This window comes from Tamandua tetradactyla, chromosome 5 (genome assembly GCF_023851605.1).
Source record: "Tamandua tetradactyla isolate mTamTet1 chromosome 5, mTamTet1.pri, whole genome shotgun sequence".
In the NCBI taxonomy this organism is placed as follows: Eukaryota; Metazoa; Chordata; class Mammalia; order Pilosa; family Myrmecophagidae; genus Tamandua; species Tamandua tetradactyla.
Window position 1 is genome coordinate 194,188,084 of NC_135331.1, and position 17,014 is coordinate 194,205,097.

At 42.0% G+C, this 17,014-nt stretch overlaps 1 pseudogene; it reads left to right on the plus strand.

Annotated features, from left to right (window-relative positions):
* The first annotated feature begins 5,495 nt into the window (after positions 1 to 5,495).
* LOC143682960 (Na(+)/H(+) exchange regulatory cofactor NHE-RF3-like) lies at positions 5,496 to 8,580 on the plus strand (annotated as a pseudogene).
* Positions 8,581 to 17,014: the final 8,434 nt, after the last annotated feature.

Here is a 17,014-nt window from a genome sequence, read left to right on the forward strand (position 1 = left end):
CTTCCCATGATTAGATTTAGCATCACTAATTGCAGAAGACACTCCCCTTTGGCTGATTACAAATGGAATCAGCTGTGGATGTGCTGATGTGATCATGACCTAATCCTATGAAATGTCCTCATTGCAACAGACAGGCCAGTGCTTGCCAAATCAGATAAACAGGTACCACAACTTGGCCAAGTTGACACCTGTCCCTAACCATGACAGGGGGTTACTGTTCTTCCTGGAGTGATTGATCCTGACTATCAAAGGGAAATAGGACTCCGGTTACAGAATGGAGGTAAAGAAAATTTTTCCTGGAATACAAGAGATCCCCTCAGGCATCTCTTAGTACTACCATGCCTTGTGATTAAAGTTAATAGAAAACTGCAACAACCCAATTCAGGAACAACTTCCAATGCCCAAGAAACTTCAGGAATGAAGGTCTGGGTCACCTCATCTAGCAAAGAACATAGCCAGCTGAAGTGCTTGCTGACAGTAAAGCAAATATGGAATGAGTAATAGAAGAAGGTAGTGACAAATATGAACTATGACCATGTGATCAGATACAGGAACTGAGGACTGTGATTGTATGAATATTTCCTCCCTGCTTTGTTATGAGTATGTTTACATTTGTACATAAGCAAATGTCTTGTTTTCTTCTTATCTTAGGACAGAAGTTGTATTGTGGATATGAAGTTTAAGAGTGAATTTTACCTAAGGACTTGCACCCTATTCTGGGTAGATTACATGCATTCCAATTGTATGCAGTACAGTTGAGTATTGTTAGGTGAAACATACATCTGTTACTGTGTTCCTTTTGTAATTAAGCATGTTCCAAGGTGATGTGTATAACTCCCAAGTTGACAAGGGGTGGACCATGATGGTTAGGATCTGCTGTAACTTGGCCAAATGATTATGACTAGTTGTCTGGTCAGGTAAGCACTGGCCTGCCCATTGCTGTGAGCCAGGATGTTTCCTGGCTAAACTGGAAGGCTGGTGTATTAAGTCATCAGTGATTTGATTGCATCTGTGACTGACTACATCTGAGATCAGTTAAGGCATGTCTCTCACAAGGTAATTTAATCATTTGAACGATTTTAAGGAAGAAGAGAGACACTTTCACAGCTTCCTCAGACAGCTAGGTTCTCCTATGGAGTTTCCTTCATCAGAGCTGCCAGCTGCACAGCCCATCCTGCGTATTCTGGACTCATCCATTCCCACAGTTGTATGAGACACTTTTACAAATCTCATATTTACAGATACCTCCTGTTGGTTCTGTTTATTTAGAGAATCCTGACTAACACAGTTTGCAATATGCCTTAAAATTCAAGTGGGGCTCCTTGAAGTTATTTTTCCTTCTTATGAAAGAAATCAAGGTCCCTTAATGTCCCAAATAATATTGGTAATTGATTTTTCCAATTCTGCAAATTATCCTGTTGTAATTTTCATTGGTAAAGCCTTGAATCTGTAAATCAGTTTCGATACAACTGACATGTTCACAATATTTACTCTTCCAATCCATGGACACAAAATGTCTTTTCATTTACTTTGTTCTCCTCTAATTTCTTTTAGCAATGCTTTGTAGCTTTCTGAAACAGGAACTTTATATTTTTGGTTAAATTTATTCCAAAGTTTTTTATTCTTTTTGTTGATTTTGTAAATGAAAATTTTTCTTGAACTCCTCCTCAGATTTCGTATTACTAGTGTGTAGAAACATGACTGATTTTGCATGTTGATCTTCTATCCCTCCACTGTGATGTACTCATTTGGTAGGTCAAGTATCTTGGCTGTCAATTATTAAGGTCTGAGTATAGGATCATATTGTTGGCAAATAGTGAAAGTTTTACTCCTTCTTTTCTAATTTGGATGCTTTTATTTCTTTTTCTTGCCTAATTGCTCTAGCTAAAACTTCTAGAAATGATGCTAATAACATTGGCAACAGTGGGTGTTTTAGTTTGTAAAGCTGCCAGAATGCAATATACCAGAAATGGGTTGGCTTTAACAATGGAGGTTTATTAAATTAAAACTTAGTTCTTAGGCCATGAAAAATGCTCAAATCAATAAGAAACTACCTGGACTCTGAAGGCTGGTTCCACTTGAGCTTGGGCTCCTCTGTCACATGGGAAGGCATGTGGTGGCCTCTGCTGATCCTTCTCTCTCAGGTTTCATTGCTTCCAGCTTCTGGCTTCAGTGGTTTCCTCTCAGCTTCTCTGGAGTTTTTTCTGTAAGTTTCTCTTGAGAGAAATTAATTTCATCTCTCTGTCTCTGTGTATGTTTCATCTTCTTATAAAGGACTCCAGCAAGTGGATTAAGATGCACACTGGGACAGGCCTAAACTGAAACAACCTAATCCAAAGATATCACTCACAATAGGCCTGCATCCATCAGAGTGGATTAAAAGAACATGAGCTTTTCTGGGTACATATTGCCTCCAAACTGCCCCAGTGGGCATGTTGCTTTAGCTCCTAATCTCAATGCGAATGTTTTCAGGTTTTCATTGTGTACAATGTTGACTGGGCTTTTCATATATAGGAGAATATTGACCAAGTTTCATTCTCTTCCTATCTTTGGGAGTGTTTTTATGGCAAAGGGATAGGGCTTTGCCAAATGTCTTTTCCTCATGAATCAATATAAGCATGCAGTTCTTCTTGATTTGTAATGTGGTATATTTCATCAGTTGATTGTCTCTTGTTGAACCACCCTGGCATATTGGGATAAAGCCACTTGATCCTGGTGTATAATCTTTTAATGTGTGGTTTGATTCAATGTGCAAGTATTTTGGTGAGGATTTTTACAACTATGTTCATTACACATTTTAGGCCATAATTTTTCCTTCTTGTAATGCCTTTATCTGATTTTGGTGCTATAGTGATTTTGGCTTCATAGTTTACTAATAATCATCATTTCTACACTCACCTCGAAGCCTCTCTCTCCTTTCCTTTCCTTTCAGCTTGCAGGAATCAGGTAAGGCAGATATCTTGTTAACAACCTCTCTCAGCTTCTGCCTATCTGAGAATATCTTAAACTCTCCCTTATTTTGAAGGAGATTTTGCTCAATAGAAAATTATAGGCTGTTCTTTCAGTTTGCAAGCTGCCAGAATGCAATATACCCAAACTGGAATGGTTTTATATGAGGGAAATATTATAAGTTGGAAATTTACATTTCTAAACCTACTAAAAATGTTCAAACTAAGGCATCCTGGGAAAGATACCTTAATTCAAGAAGTCTGATGAGTCAGGAACACCTGTTTCAGCTGAGAAATCATGTGGCTGGCATATGCCTGTCCCTTGCTTCTCGGTTCCATTGTTTGCAGCCTTTGATTCTGTAAGAGTTCCTCCCTTTGCTTCTCTAGGGCTGGCTTTCATCTCTTGGTCTCCCTTGGCTGCCTGCAGGTTCTGGCTTGTTTAACATCACATGGAAATTTCTACTGGGCTCCGAGCATCCCCAAACATTTGTGTCTCTTTTCTCCAAGTGTCAACATCTGTGTCAGCTCTCTCTATGTCAGCTCTGAACTCTCTCCAAAATGTTTCTTCTTTTAAAGGGCTCCAGTAAACTAACCAAATGTTCTGCCCTAAGGTATGGAATCAGGATTAAAAGAAATAGTTGCTCCCTGAAGATTGGCTCAGGATTCAAACCCGGCTTTTCTGGGAAATATAATACATTCAAACCAGCACAGCTGTCAATTTTTCTCTTTCAGTATCTTGAATAGTTTGTACCAATTCCCTCTTGCCTCCATGGCTCCTGATAAGAAATCAGGAGTTTTTATTATCAGGTATCCCTTATACACACAATGAATACTTTTTTCTTTTACTGCTTTCAGAATTATTTCTGTATCTTTGGCATTTGACATTCTGAAGTAGGTCTTGAGGAGGTCTATTTGCATTTATTCATTCTGTGATACATTGTGTTTCATGAAGCAGGATATCAATGCCTTTGGCAAGAGTTGGATATTTTTGGCCATTATTTCCTCAAATACTTTTTTTGCCCTCTCTTCCTTCTCTACTCTTTCTGGGACACCTATGAATGCATCTATTTGCATGCTTCATGTTCTCAATCTGTTCCCAGAGACCCCTACTCAGCTTTTTCCATTCTTTTCTTTATCTGCTCATTTGTCTGCTTGAATTCACAGTCTTCCAGCTCACAGCTCAATTCTTTGCCTTTTGAAATCTGCCACTGTATGCTTCTAGGGCATTTTTCATCTGTTGTGCCCATGCAATCAGATAGTTTTGCTTGCATGGTTTCAAATTCTTCTTTTTTAAAAACTATTTTTATTGAGAAATCTTCATACACATAGAGTCCATACATGGTGTCCCATCAATGGCTCACAATTTCATCACATCATTATGTATTCATCACCATGATCATTTTTGAACATTTGCATCACTCCAGAGAGGAAATAAAAAAGAAAACAGAAAAAACTCACATATCTTATAACCCTTACCTCTCCACGTCATTTACCACCACTATTTCAATCTACCCAATTTTTTACCATTTATCCCCATCACTTATTTAATTTTTATCCTTCTTTTTTTACTCATCTGTTTAAGATATTTGTTTGAACATCACTGATTAGTTCTTTCAGATTCTGTACCTTCTTTGACTTTAATGTGTTCCATTGACTAGCCATATCTTCCTGCTTCTTTGCATGATAGGCTATAGTTTTTTGTGGATGTTTGGTCAATTAGATTATCTTCATGAGTTTACTGTGAAGAGCAAATTCTCTCTCTTATGAAAGCTTTTGTTGTTGATTGGATTTGTGTTACTTCTATTCATTGACTCTGTGTTCCTAGGTACTACCAACCATACTTGGGCCAGTGACCCTGGAAGGCAGCACTCACAGCTCCTCAGGGCCCAGGGAGAAGGTCTCATGAAGATGTCTAAAACTTTTTAATTCCACTACCCAAGGAGCCCTCTTCTCTTACCAAGAAGCATTTGAGATGGCTTCCTGGAGGTACACTTTTTTCTCCCGCCAGCAAAGGGCACTCCTCAGCAATCTGTTCCCCTGCCCTGCTGAAGAAGTCTTATCTCCCTGCTGCTCCAGACAAAGGCATCAGGCTGGGGTGAAACCGTCCATGGTCCCAGCGTGCTGGCTTTCTGGACAACAGCTGATGCACTGCTAGATCATGACCTGCCCCCACAGCCCTTCAGTCTGGAGCGGCCCGCCCTCCAGAGACTGGAGAACAGGACTCTTTCTGCCCCAAGACACAGGCAGGGATGCAAGGAGCCAGACTGGGGGCGGTACTCACCACCTCTCACCACAGCTTTGCTCTCTATTCTTCCCGCACTTTCCCAGGTGTGGTGGAGCACTTCCTGGATCTCCAGAACCAAGATCTTTTGTCAAAGAGAGTTTCTGCCTGACCCACAGTCGTTTATCCTGGAGAGAAGTGAGTCCAGCATCTTCCTAATTGACCATTGTGGAACTTCTCCCTATGACATTTTGGAAGAGCATCTAAGGGTGCTTCATTATTGGCCGCAATGTAGATCTAAAGGTCCCCAGGGAAGAGCATATGATATGCAGGCCATGGATCTGGTCAGAAAGAGTGAACCTTCAGTGATGATGGGAGTTCCCACAAGGAAGCCATCAAAAACAGGTGGACTTGAAGGAGTTGGAGCAGAATCAGAAGGTGTCAGGTTTCAGCGATCAAGAAGTGTCCCCTTGATGAGTGGTGGACCACAGATTTGGACCAGCCTCGGCTGTGTTACCTGGTGAAGAAGGGGAACAGCTATGGCCTCTCTTTGAAGACTGTCCATGGGAAAAAGACATGTACATGGCTGGTATAATACCCTAAGTTGTGGCTATGAAAGCTGGTATCCTAGCTGATGATCACGATTGAAGTGAAAGGAAAGAATGTAGAAAATGCCAGCTGTTATGAGTTTTCAAAGGTCCAGAGCAAATGGAGAAAATTTTGCCTTAGGAATATCCATGCCTTTAACTAACTCTGATGAGACTTTGTACTGATTTTAATCTTGTATTAATCTTGCATTTGAAATGTTCCTGGAATGGTTTAAGGTCCTCAGATATTGTTATGAAATTAATGTATTTTGTACTTGGGGAAAATATGTCTTTTTTAGGGTCCAGAGGGTGGAATGTGCTGGTTTGAAAGGATGCATGTCCCCTAGAAAAGCCATGTTTTAATACTAATCCCATTTTGTAAAGGCAGCCATTTATTCTAATCCTTATTCAGTATTGCATGTTTGAAACTATAATCAGATCATCTCCCTGGAGATGTGATTTAATCAAGAGTGCTTGTTCAGCTGGATTAGGTAGAAGTGTGTCTCCACCCATTTGGGTGGTCTTGATTAGTTTCTGAAGTCCTATAAAAGAGGAAACATTTTGGAGAAGGAGAGAGATTCAGAAAGAGCAGAGAATGCTGCAGCACCACGAAGCAGAGAGCCCATGAGCCAGTGACCTTTGGAGAGGAAGAAGGAAAACGCCTCCCAGGGAGCTTCATGAAACTGGAAACCATGAGAGAAAGCTAGCATAGGATGTCTTGCTCACAATGTGCCCTTCCAGTTAAGAGAGAAGCCCTGACCATGTTCGCCATGTGCCTTCTCACTTGAGAGAGAAACTCTGAACTTCATTGGACTTCTTGAACCAAGGTATCTTTCCCTGGATGTCTTTGACCTTTCTATAGACATGTATTAAATTCCCCTTTTTAAAAGCCATTCCATTTCTGGTATATTGCATTCCAGCAGCTAGCAAACTAGAACAACAGCCATGAGGAAGTGGTTGAAAAGGTGAAGAAGTCTGGCTGCACATCATGTCCTGGTGAATAAGGAAACCGATGAGCACCACAGAGGGCAGAAGACCCAATTCAAGAGAGAAACTGCCACTTCGAAGCTGCTTACCCACAACCCTGGGTTGTGGAGATGAATGAGAGAAGCAAGGGCTCTGGGTTTTACCTGAAGGCAGGCCCAGAACAGAAAGGCCAAATCATCAAGGACATAGTCCTGAAAGCCCAGCAGAGGAGGCTGGCCTGAAGAGCAATGACCTGGTAGTTGCTGTCAATGTCAAGTCTGTGGAAGCCCTTGATCATGACTTTGTGGTGGAAATGACTAGGGGAAGCGGAGATGAGACATCACTGTTGGTGGTAGACAAAGATGGACAACATGCCTAGATTGGCTCACTTTTCTCCATTTCTCTATGATCAAAGTCAAGAACTGCCCAATGACAGATGAGTAAAACATATGTTAAAATACATTTAGTAGATTGAAATGCCAGTGATCAATGAAAGGGAGGGATAAGGGGTGTGGTATGTATGAATTTTTTTATGTTTTCTTTTTATTTCTTTTTCTGAATTGATGCAAATGTTCTCAGAAATGATCATGATGATGAATATGCAACTATGTGGTGATATTGTGAGTTATTCATTATATATCATGAATGGAATGATCATATGGTAGGAATGTTCATGTTTGTATGTTGTTGTTCAAAAAATTAATTACTTAACAAAAAAAAGCTATTCTTAGGAATCCAAAAAAAAAATAATAAGATACAACTCTATGACTCTGAAAATGCCCAAATAAAGACATCAAGAGGCTACCTTCTCAGAGGAAAGGCAGGTAGCAACCAGTTCCTCTGTCACATGGGAAGCTATGTGGCAACATAAGCTGTCCTTCTCTCCTAGCTTCTGGTTCCAAATGGCTCTCTCTAAGCATCTGTGGGTCCTTCTCCAGGGTAAACTGGGTTTCATCTCTTAGCTTAACATCTCTGAACATCTGTATCTTGTTTTCATCTCTTTGCTCTCTGTGTCAGCTCTTTTAAGGACACCAGTAAAATAATTGAGACCCACCTAAATGGGTGGGGGTCACATCTCCATCTAACCAAAAGGTCCCACCCACAATTGGGTGGGTCGCATCTCCATGGAGACAACCTAATCAAAAGGTCCCACCCAGCGATAGGTCTGCCTCCAGAAGTCTGGATTAGAAGAACATAGTTTTTCTGGGGCACATAATTTCAAGCCAGCAAAGCCTAGTACAAACCAAAAATGTGGAGTCCCTTTCAAGATCTCTCCAGTATTGTGTGTGAATAAAACAGTTTAGAAAATAAACAGAAAGATAGAAAAAAAAAAAGAAAAAAGAACTGTCCAATGGTTCTGTGAAGGAGGCTTCAGCTCCTATTTCTGCTTCTCTGGAGGTCTCAAATCCAGATACTACAGAGGAAGTAGGAGATTAGAAGCCTAAACTCTGCAGGCTTGTGAAAGGTGAAAACGGCTATGGCTTTCACTTAACTGCGATTCAGAATCTGCCAGGCTCATTCACCTAAGAGGTGCAGAAGGGCAGCCAATGCGGCTGGGCTGGAAGATGACGTCATCAAGGTGAATGGGGTAAAAGTGCTGGATGAACCATATGAGAAGGCGGCAGACAGAACACAGAGCAGTGGGACGAGTTTTATACTCTTGGTGTGTGGAAAGAAGGTCTATGATTATTTCCAGGCTAAGAGAATCCCTATTGTTTCCTCCCTGGCTGATCACCGGATCGCCCTCTGGAATCCAAAGAAGGAGTACCGGCAGTCAGAGCATGACTCATGTACTGCAAAAGAGCTTGCCCGCAGGACGACTTCTTCTTCCTCCAATTCTGAAGATACCAAGATGTGATGAGAACAAATGGCTTTAGCTGATAGCTGTTTCTGGCTATTTACTAGGAATCCTTTCTCAAGGACTGAGCTGCCATCCGTTTACTGTCCCTGCTAGAAAGGAACCCCTGGAAACCAGTTCCTCACGTGTGGCTGTCTTCTGTTGTCATTTCTTAGGGGCAGCCTCAGCAGGCAGCTTATTTCTTTTCAGCAGGAAAAGCTAAGACTGGAGCCACCTTCTTTTCATGTGAACTCTTTCAAGCTTCAAATTAACTACATTTTCTTGTATGGTTATAAATCTTACTTCTATAGGCTCCATGAACACCAAAGATGATTTATCAATCTGTATATGTGAGGACAGATAATACTATTAAAATTACGCTTTTGTAAGAATTTTGTGGTTGATAGAATAGATAACATTAAAAATGCCTTTTGAGTGTGCTTCAAAAATGTACATCATGAATTGTGAGGTCACGGGAAGTGACAAGGTGATGCGGTAGGACCATAATCTAATTCAAGGAAAGTTAGCAGCTGAAGCACAGAAGTAAACAGGAGTTGAAAAGTTTTCAAATTAAGTTGTCAGAAATGGGGGGTGAGAGTGAGAAGATAGATTTAAACTATTTAGGGAGCTGATTAAGCTTTCCTTTTCTGTACAGATTGGAGCAAGTGGACCCAAATGGTTAACTTGTAATAGAAGCAAGAGTCTCTTTGCTCAAAGGACATATTCTGCTATAGTAACATTGTTAGGTTAGGAAGTATAGTTTCCGAATTCCCCTTCCCTGAATGTTTTTTTGGCTAGCGCTGACTGAATGAAGAGATGAAGGAATGCAGAAGACAGAATAGAGGCAGCATTCATTACTCTCATTGTTTGTCCGGGTCAGACACGGGTGCAGAGTGCTCAGTGGATTTCACCTTGTTCTTGGCTCCAAGTCCAGCCAGTTTTACCACTGGGAGACTGCAGGTAGACATTAGCTCCAGACCCACCATCAGGGGCTTCCTAAGAACCCACAGATGTTATGGCTCAAGAGAGGCAACAGATTCCCAGAGACTTCTCCATAATCTCTCCCTTCATGACCTCATCTGCTGACTGGACATCCTTGCCTTCTCCATTTCCTTCCAGCTCCAGGACATTTCCTGTCCACCTGTGCCAGTACCTCAGGGGAACTGGTTAAGGACCACTTCGCAGTTACCACTACAAGGTCATCACTTTCACAGCTACCTACATATTTAGGTGTGCTTTAATTTTTCTGTGCAGTGTTTCATGTTTATCAGGGTAGAAATTTTCAATATCACCATTGTGTAATCATCATGCTAATGATTGATTCAGGCAAAATTCATCCATCAATCCTTAAATACAGCTCAAACTTTGATGAGGAATAGAATACTTGTAAAGCCTCGCATATTTTCCCACAAGTAACATGCTAATTAAATCACTGAGAGGAAATGATACCTTTACATTTAATTAACGTTACAGATAGAGGGGAAAGAGGCCAGCGTCACGTGCCTCCTATGTGCTAAGAGCATCACATCACTGACATCCTCACCAACGTTCATGACCTGAATCTAACTACAAGTGAGCATCACATAAACTCAAATTGAAAGGATCCTACAACTGGCTTAAAATCTTCAAAGCCTTTTAACATTTTGAAAGACAAAGAAATTTGAGAAACCCTTCCAGATTAAAGAAACAAAACAGTGCCTGTAATATGTAATCCTGCACTGGGACCTGGGTTGGGGAAACATTTCCCTGAAGGATATTTAGGTGATGATTGATGATATTTGCATATGGATTTTATATTAGATAACAGTATTGCATTTATAGTATACACTAATTAGATAAAAGTATTGTGGTTTCTAAGAGAACAACCTTTCCCTTAGCAAATACACACTGAATGATCAGAGGTAAAAAGATGACATCTGCAAATTCTTGTGAAATTGGTAAGAGAGATTAACAACTTGAGTGTGTGTGCACAGTACACACCCTGACAGAGATGTCTGGAATCCACCACTGTGGCCACCTCCACGTCAGGTGATCCTTTTGATTGTTGATTTAAATCAAGTTGCTAATAGCGATGCATAAATGAATTACAATAAAATATCATCCTGGTATTAAAGCAGGACTTTCCAACAAGGGGAGGCCACCTCTGAGTTTACAGATCTTTCTCCCCAGAACAGGCACCATCTGATCTTTGAGAGGAAAAGGTCTGCACTTACAGACTTGTGGCCCTCCCTCTCATTACACCATCATCTTTCCTGTTTCTTGGAGACTTCAGTTCTTGGATCATGTTTCTCCGTCCAAACGTATGCGCCCATTATCAGTGACCGTAAGGAGAACAACTGTGCAGACTTGGGTGACTGTTGGTCGTCTGGTCATGTATTAATCTAAAGTAATTGTCTTATGAGGTTTCAGATGTCATTTTATTCATTTTTTGAATGTTGTTAAATCTTCCTTCAATTAGGAAGTTAAAACCTTAAAATCCGAAACATTCAGACAACTGCGTCGTGAAACTGGCTGCGTGCCCTAATGGGTAAGGCATCTGATTCCGAAATCAGAAGGTTCAGGTCAGACACCTTGGTAGATATTACAATGCTTTTGGTCAAGAAGATGGCCAATAGAAACGTAGAGGCCAAGTGGAAACGTAGTTATTTGGAAACGTGAAGTGGTCCGTGAGTCTCAGAAAGACCCAATATCTTATCATTGGCTCCAAATGGTAGTCAAGCCCTGGGGCATAAATAGTTTTTCTGACTTTGTAAGAGATTCTGGTTTTTCTGATTCAGTTTGGCCATTTTTTAGTGGCCATTGAATGGATGTGAGGGGTAGAAGAGTCCAGTGCAAACCCTCGGATGCGTCCCTCTGAAGAAAGCTGCATTTAGAGGGCTCCCATTTAAGAGTGGTTGTGATGGGGAAGGGCAGAGGGAGAGGGTGAACCTAACCCTGAACAGACCCTGAAATCTGGACCCTCAGAGTGAGAGTCTCTTGCTTGTCCACTAAACCATCCAGCCTCAGGGATGCAACTTTTCCTGGAATCCACTCAAAGCTACATGGTAGAGTGTCCCTAACCTTTTCTTTTTCTTTCTTTCTTTCTTTCTTTCTTTCTTTCTTTCTTTCTTTCTTTCTTTCTTTCTTTCTTTCTTTCTTTCTTTCTTTCTTTCTCTCTCTCTCTCTCTCTCTCTCTCTCTCTCTCTCTCTCTCTCTCTCTCCCTCCCTCCCTCCCTCCCTCCCTCCCTCCCTCCCTCCCTCCTTCCCTCCCTCCTTCCTTTCTTTCTTCTTCCTTCCTTCTCTCCCTCTCTCTCTCCTTCTTTTTATGCCTTGCTTTGTGAGCACAGCTCAACATTATTTGAGAAGCTCAAGGACAAAGTTAACAGGGGATCCCCCTTCTACATTGCAAGACTAGGACTGGGGTACCCTGCTTTCCCTTCAGCTTCCTCACAAGACCACAGTATCAGTGGCTTCAGCTCTGGAATGAAAAACTGAACCTTGTGTGTGAACTCCAAAGTGCTCAGCCTGTCTATCCTACCGTGGTAGGAGCTGCAAGCTGTTCTCATGCTCCCCATGGTTTGGACAAATCAGTGTAATTTTTCTGTGGAACAATTTCAGTCCACTTTGCTAGGAGAGGGACTCTTGCTACCAGTGAATTTACAAGAAGCACAGGAGAAAAAGACAGCTGGGACACTTTCCTTAACTATCTCAAATCCTCTGTATCCACAAAGTAACAGGTCTGAGTCCACTTCTACTCACTCCTCTTGCAGTTTTACTTTTGCTACTGCAGCCACCTTCCTTTCTTTATTACTCCATATGTCACTCTTCTCTCCTTCCTACCCCTCCCTTCCCAATTTCATCCTGAACCCTCCACAGTGTGTTTTCCCAGGTTCCTGTTTCACTCATTCAGGAGTCTTGGCTAGTCGTTCCCAACTGCTAGCTGATGATCACATTTAAAATCGTGGAGACTCTGTCTCCACCTTATGCTCCATCCGATCAGCATTGACCACGGCCCTAGGAGCCCATAAAGCTCTCAACTCAGTGTCAGGTGTGTGCCCCTCTGACCGTGGGCCTACCGCGGTCATGTCCCCCTTATCTTGGTGCTGAAACGTTGTTGGCATTTATAACATCACCTTCAACTCTTTCTCCCCTAAGTTGTCAAGCTCCAGTGATTCTCCCCGCAACAGCCAAGCCCCAGTCCAGGCATGATAAGCGGGAGGAGAGCTGACGTGTGCTGGGAGGGAACAAGAGAGGAGATGGCTTCTTAGTTCTTCACAGAGGTGCGGACCTGGTAGGGGCAATGAAGAACCAGAATGAAACCTAAAAGTAGGGGAGATGAAAATGATTGTGATTCCCTTAAAAAACTCACTCTGGTTGAGGAACAGGAGAGAAGACTTGTCTGGGTGAGGGAACGTTTTTCACAGAGTTCAGGTGCTCTGCAGGCTTTACCACAGTCCAGATAACTTTTCCCTTTTATTTTCCTCATTTGAGGGGGGATTCTGCTTGCCAAGGTGGAATAATCCATGGGCGGGTCTTCAGTCTTTTGTCTTCCGAACCAGAGATGCAGAGTTTTCCCCATCTCTTATGGCTAATGTCCCTCCTAGGCCCACTCCTTTCTATCCTCCTCTTACAATTGATTGGCTCTTGTATTGTTAACCTTCTTACCCAGTTTCTTTCTTCTAGACTAGAAGTCTTAAGTCTTTCAGACCAAGCTAATGCTGATGTGAGGATTTTCAGTGTTCCAACCACTCCTACAGACTCCTCCCCTCTCAACCTAAATGAGAGAGGCAGAAATTTCTATGCCCCATCAGATAGTGCCTACACCCCCGACAGGCAGGAAGCAGACATAGAAGACAGACCCTCATCCCTCAGTTAACATTAAGATTTAGAGGCCTGAACTCTCCAAGGGTAAAGTTGAGGCAGGCTAGAGCAGAGACCTGAGAGGGGAGAGAAGATGCTGTGAAGAAGCCTTGGGTGAGGGCAGTTAATCAAGGTCAAGAGAGCCTGTCCTGCACAGACACCCTACTGGAGCTATCCACCCATGCAGAACAGCTGGCAGCAGCCAGCCCACCCAAGTGCACTCTCTACCACCAGGTGCCACGCTGGAGAGAAGGGAGGGTAGGAGAAAGAGCCCTGAACAAGGAGGGGGAAGGGGAGTAAGTAAAGCTAAGAAATAAAGGCAGATTGCCCAACAGTCTCGGGGCCTCTCACCTCTCTTTTCCTGTGAGAGCACCCACATACTCCTCTTTGCATGTGTACTTAACAAACTTTATGCCTAGCTGCTCACCTGTGCTGTGCCCTTGACTTCTTTCTCATGGCATGGCCCAGAACCTAAGAATGCCAGTCCAGCAACAACAACAGCTCAAAACAGATATGCTTGGGACACTTATTCAAACGGACAGTTTTGAAGGATGGCTAGAATTTAAACACAGCCTGCTCAGGGAAAGTATCTTGATCACATTAAAAATCTTTGATGACTTTTTACAAAACAGCAAGGATCCTTTAGGAAATCTTAGAGGGAGGTATAAATTGTTGTGGAAAATAAAAATTAATTCACAACAAAGAAAACAAAAGCTGTTTTGTTTCTTTGTTTCTTGCATATACAGGTGAGAACTCCACGCAGAAATGGAATCTCTCACTAAATGAAGAAGAGGCAAGGTCAATGTAGAATTTTAATGAATTTCAAAATATAGGTTCAATTTAAGTGCACAAGCCAGTGCAAACAATGTCATCAGTACTCCTAACTGCTGTGTTTTACACTAAGACTCAAACCAAGGCAACTCTTGCTTCATCCTGACCTTACACAAGAGACTTCATAGTTTTGCGTATTACACCCACTAATGAGACCTTCAATTCTGTTTCCTTTTCTCACATTCAATTACTCTGGTGAGCTTCCTCTTTCCAATACAACTGAGGGACAAGCCGTGCTAGAAAAATCAGGTTCTCGCAACTTCTAAAATGACCTCACAGATTCCTGTGAACATGGAGAAGAGCCCAAGTTCAGTTGAAATCAACCTAAAAAGATACACAGCATCTCATTTGGGGGCAGAGAGCTGGAATTGGGACTTTCCTCCATGTTCTAAGAAGGTCAAGGAAGATAATGGTAATGAATATGAATGTCAAAGTGCAAAGTCCCTCTAGTGGCAAAGCTAATCATACTGTTTTCTATGAATAGATTAATGAGTTCCAAGTCCTCCACTCACAATGGACTCTTTACTGGTGTCTCCCTCCATGCAGAAACCCTCTCCTCAGCAGCCACATGCTTAAAGGACATCTCCAGGCAGGAGATCTCTGTAGCACTCCAGCCTCAGGAGTCATCCATGCTTAACAAGCATCAACACGGATTAGACTTTAAATCCATAAGCCTCCAAAATAAATCAAGTTCAAAATAAAACACTTCTCTTCCATTTCCAGCTCTTTCCAATGACCCCAAAGAAAAATTAAACAACCTAACAACAAACTGAAGAATGTACTCTTCATTTACTGACTACAGAAGTCTGTAGGCTAGACTTGTCCCACTCTGACCTGCATACTACACTGTTTTGGGTACATAGCAACAAAGTGGCTGGGTACAAAGCTCTCCCATATTACTGCAAATATGACTTTCCCCATTCAAACTTCTGCTCTTCTCACTTGAACTGAGACCAGGGCGGATGCAAGATGTAAAGTGCACTGCAAATATTCCCAGCTGGTCTAGAAAACAGCAGTGTTCAGTGACATTTTCTGAATGGTCTAAAAAGAGATATGCAGAAATGGACAATATCTACATAGGAACAGGTCCTGAATCCTCCCTAGAACCTCAGACTAAGGGCCTTAATCCTTTGCAACTGAACTATCCAGGAGCATGATGGTTTTAGTGAGAAACAAATTGCAGCTGAAAATGTTTGGTCTCTGCTTAACCTTTCTTCCTTATTCTTTCTCTTGTATTTTTAAGCCCAAAGATGCTGAATGGCAATTCCTGTCAGTACCTGAGAAGTCCCATCCCAAAGTAGACTGGGTCCTGCTTCTATGGTCAGCACTGCTCCCACACATGGACTGGTTGGACGTGGCTTCCCTGTGCCCTTCCCACAGCCTCCAGGACCTGGATTATTGCCACTCCACAAACACTGCACCACATGCTCTCCAACAAAGTACTCAACCTGGATTTCTTGCCACTGAAAGGAAAGCGAGGCAGTCTTAAAGTTACTGAAATCTCCTGCAAATGCACCATAATTTATTGGGAAGTATAGACTTAGAAACAACTCATCTGAGAAAGAAAGGGCCTTCTCTCCTTCCCAGGACCTGGAAAAAGCATAATAGAGGTGACGTGTGTGCTGATTTGAATTTGTGGACCCCAGAGAAGCCATGTCCTTTAATCCTTATTCAGTATTGCTGGGTGGGAGTTTTTAAATTATCCATGGAGGTGGGTGGTAACTTTTGATTAGATCATTTCCTTGGACATGTGTCTCCAACCATTCAAGGTGGGGTTGCTTACTGGAGTCTTTTAAGAGGGAACCATTTTGGAAAGAGCTACAGAGCTCATGCAGCTAGAGACCTGTGCAGATGAAGAAGGAAAATGTCCCTGGGGGAGCTTCATGAAACTGGAAGCCTGGAGAGAAAGCTAGCAGATACTGCCATGTTCACCATATGCCTTTCCAGTTGTGAGAGAAACCCTGAATGTCATCGGCCTTCTTGAAGCAAACTTATCTATCCCTGGATCCCTTAGATTGGACATCTTATAGCCTTGCTTTAGTTGAGACATTTTCACGGCCTTAAAACCGTGAACTTGCAACTTAAAAAATTCCCTCCTTTAAAAAGCTGTTTTGTTTCTGGTACATATTCTCACAGCTAGCAAAGTAGAACAAGGGGTTTGATCACTTTCTACCTCCACGCCTGTCCAATTCTGATCTGACCTTACAGACCTGTCCCCATGCCCTGCTCCTTTCAGCTTCCACTTCTCTCCTCTGCTGCTTCTTTTCTTCTCTGCTCAGCTTCATCTGTCTCTCATCTGTTTTCAGAAATAACTGAAAATTTGGAAATTCCAGACAGGAGTGCAAGACTGCAAAGATGTCTGGTCAAAAAGAGAAGTTGGGGTGTTGTTGTAATTGCTTAAAAGCTCACCAGGGTTCAAAAACTTTCCCTATCTAGAAATTTAATGGTAGAGTGGATTCAGACAGAAATTGAGAATTTTGATTTGTTAAATTTGATTTTCCATGCATGTGCTGCATGAATATATACACTCACCCACTAAGTGGTTCTTTTAACCACAGGTCATTTCCATAACTGTGATGAAATCACCCCTGCACACCGCAGACCAAGATAGCATCAAAACAGAAATGTACCAGCACATTGGCATTAGTATATTGGAAATTCCTAGGCCAATAATTTCCTAGGTTTTGAAACTTTGAATAAAATATGCACTCTGTTAATTAGCGCTTCAAGGAGGACCTAAGTATATATACCAGCAAAGGAGACAGTGTTACGTACACACCTTGAT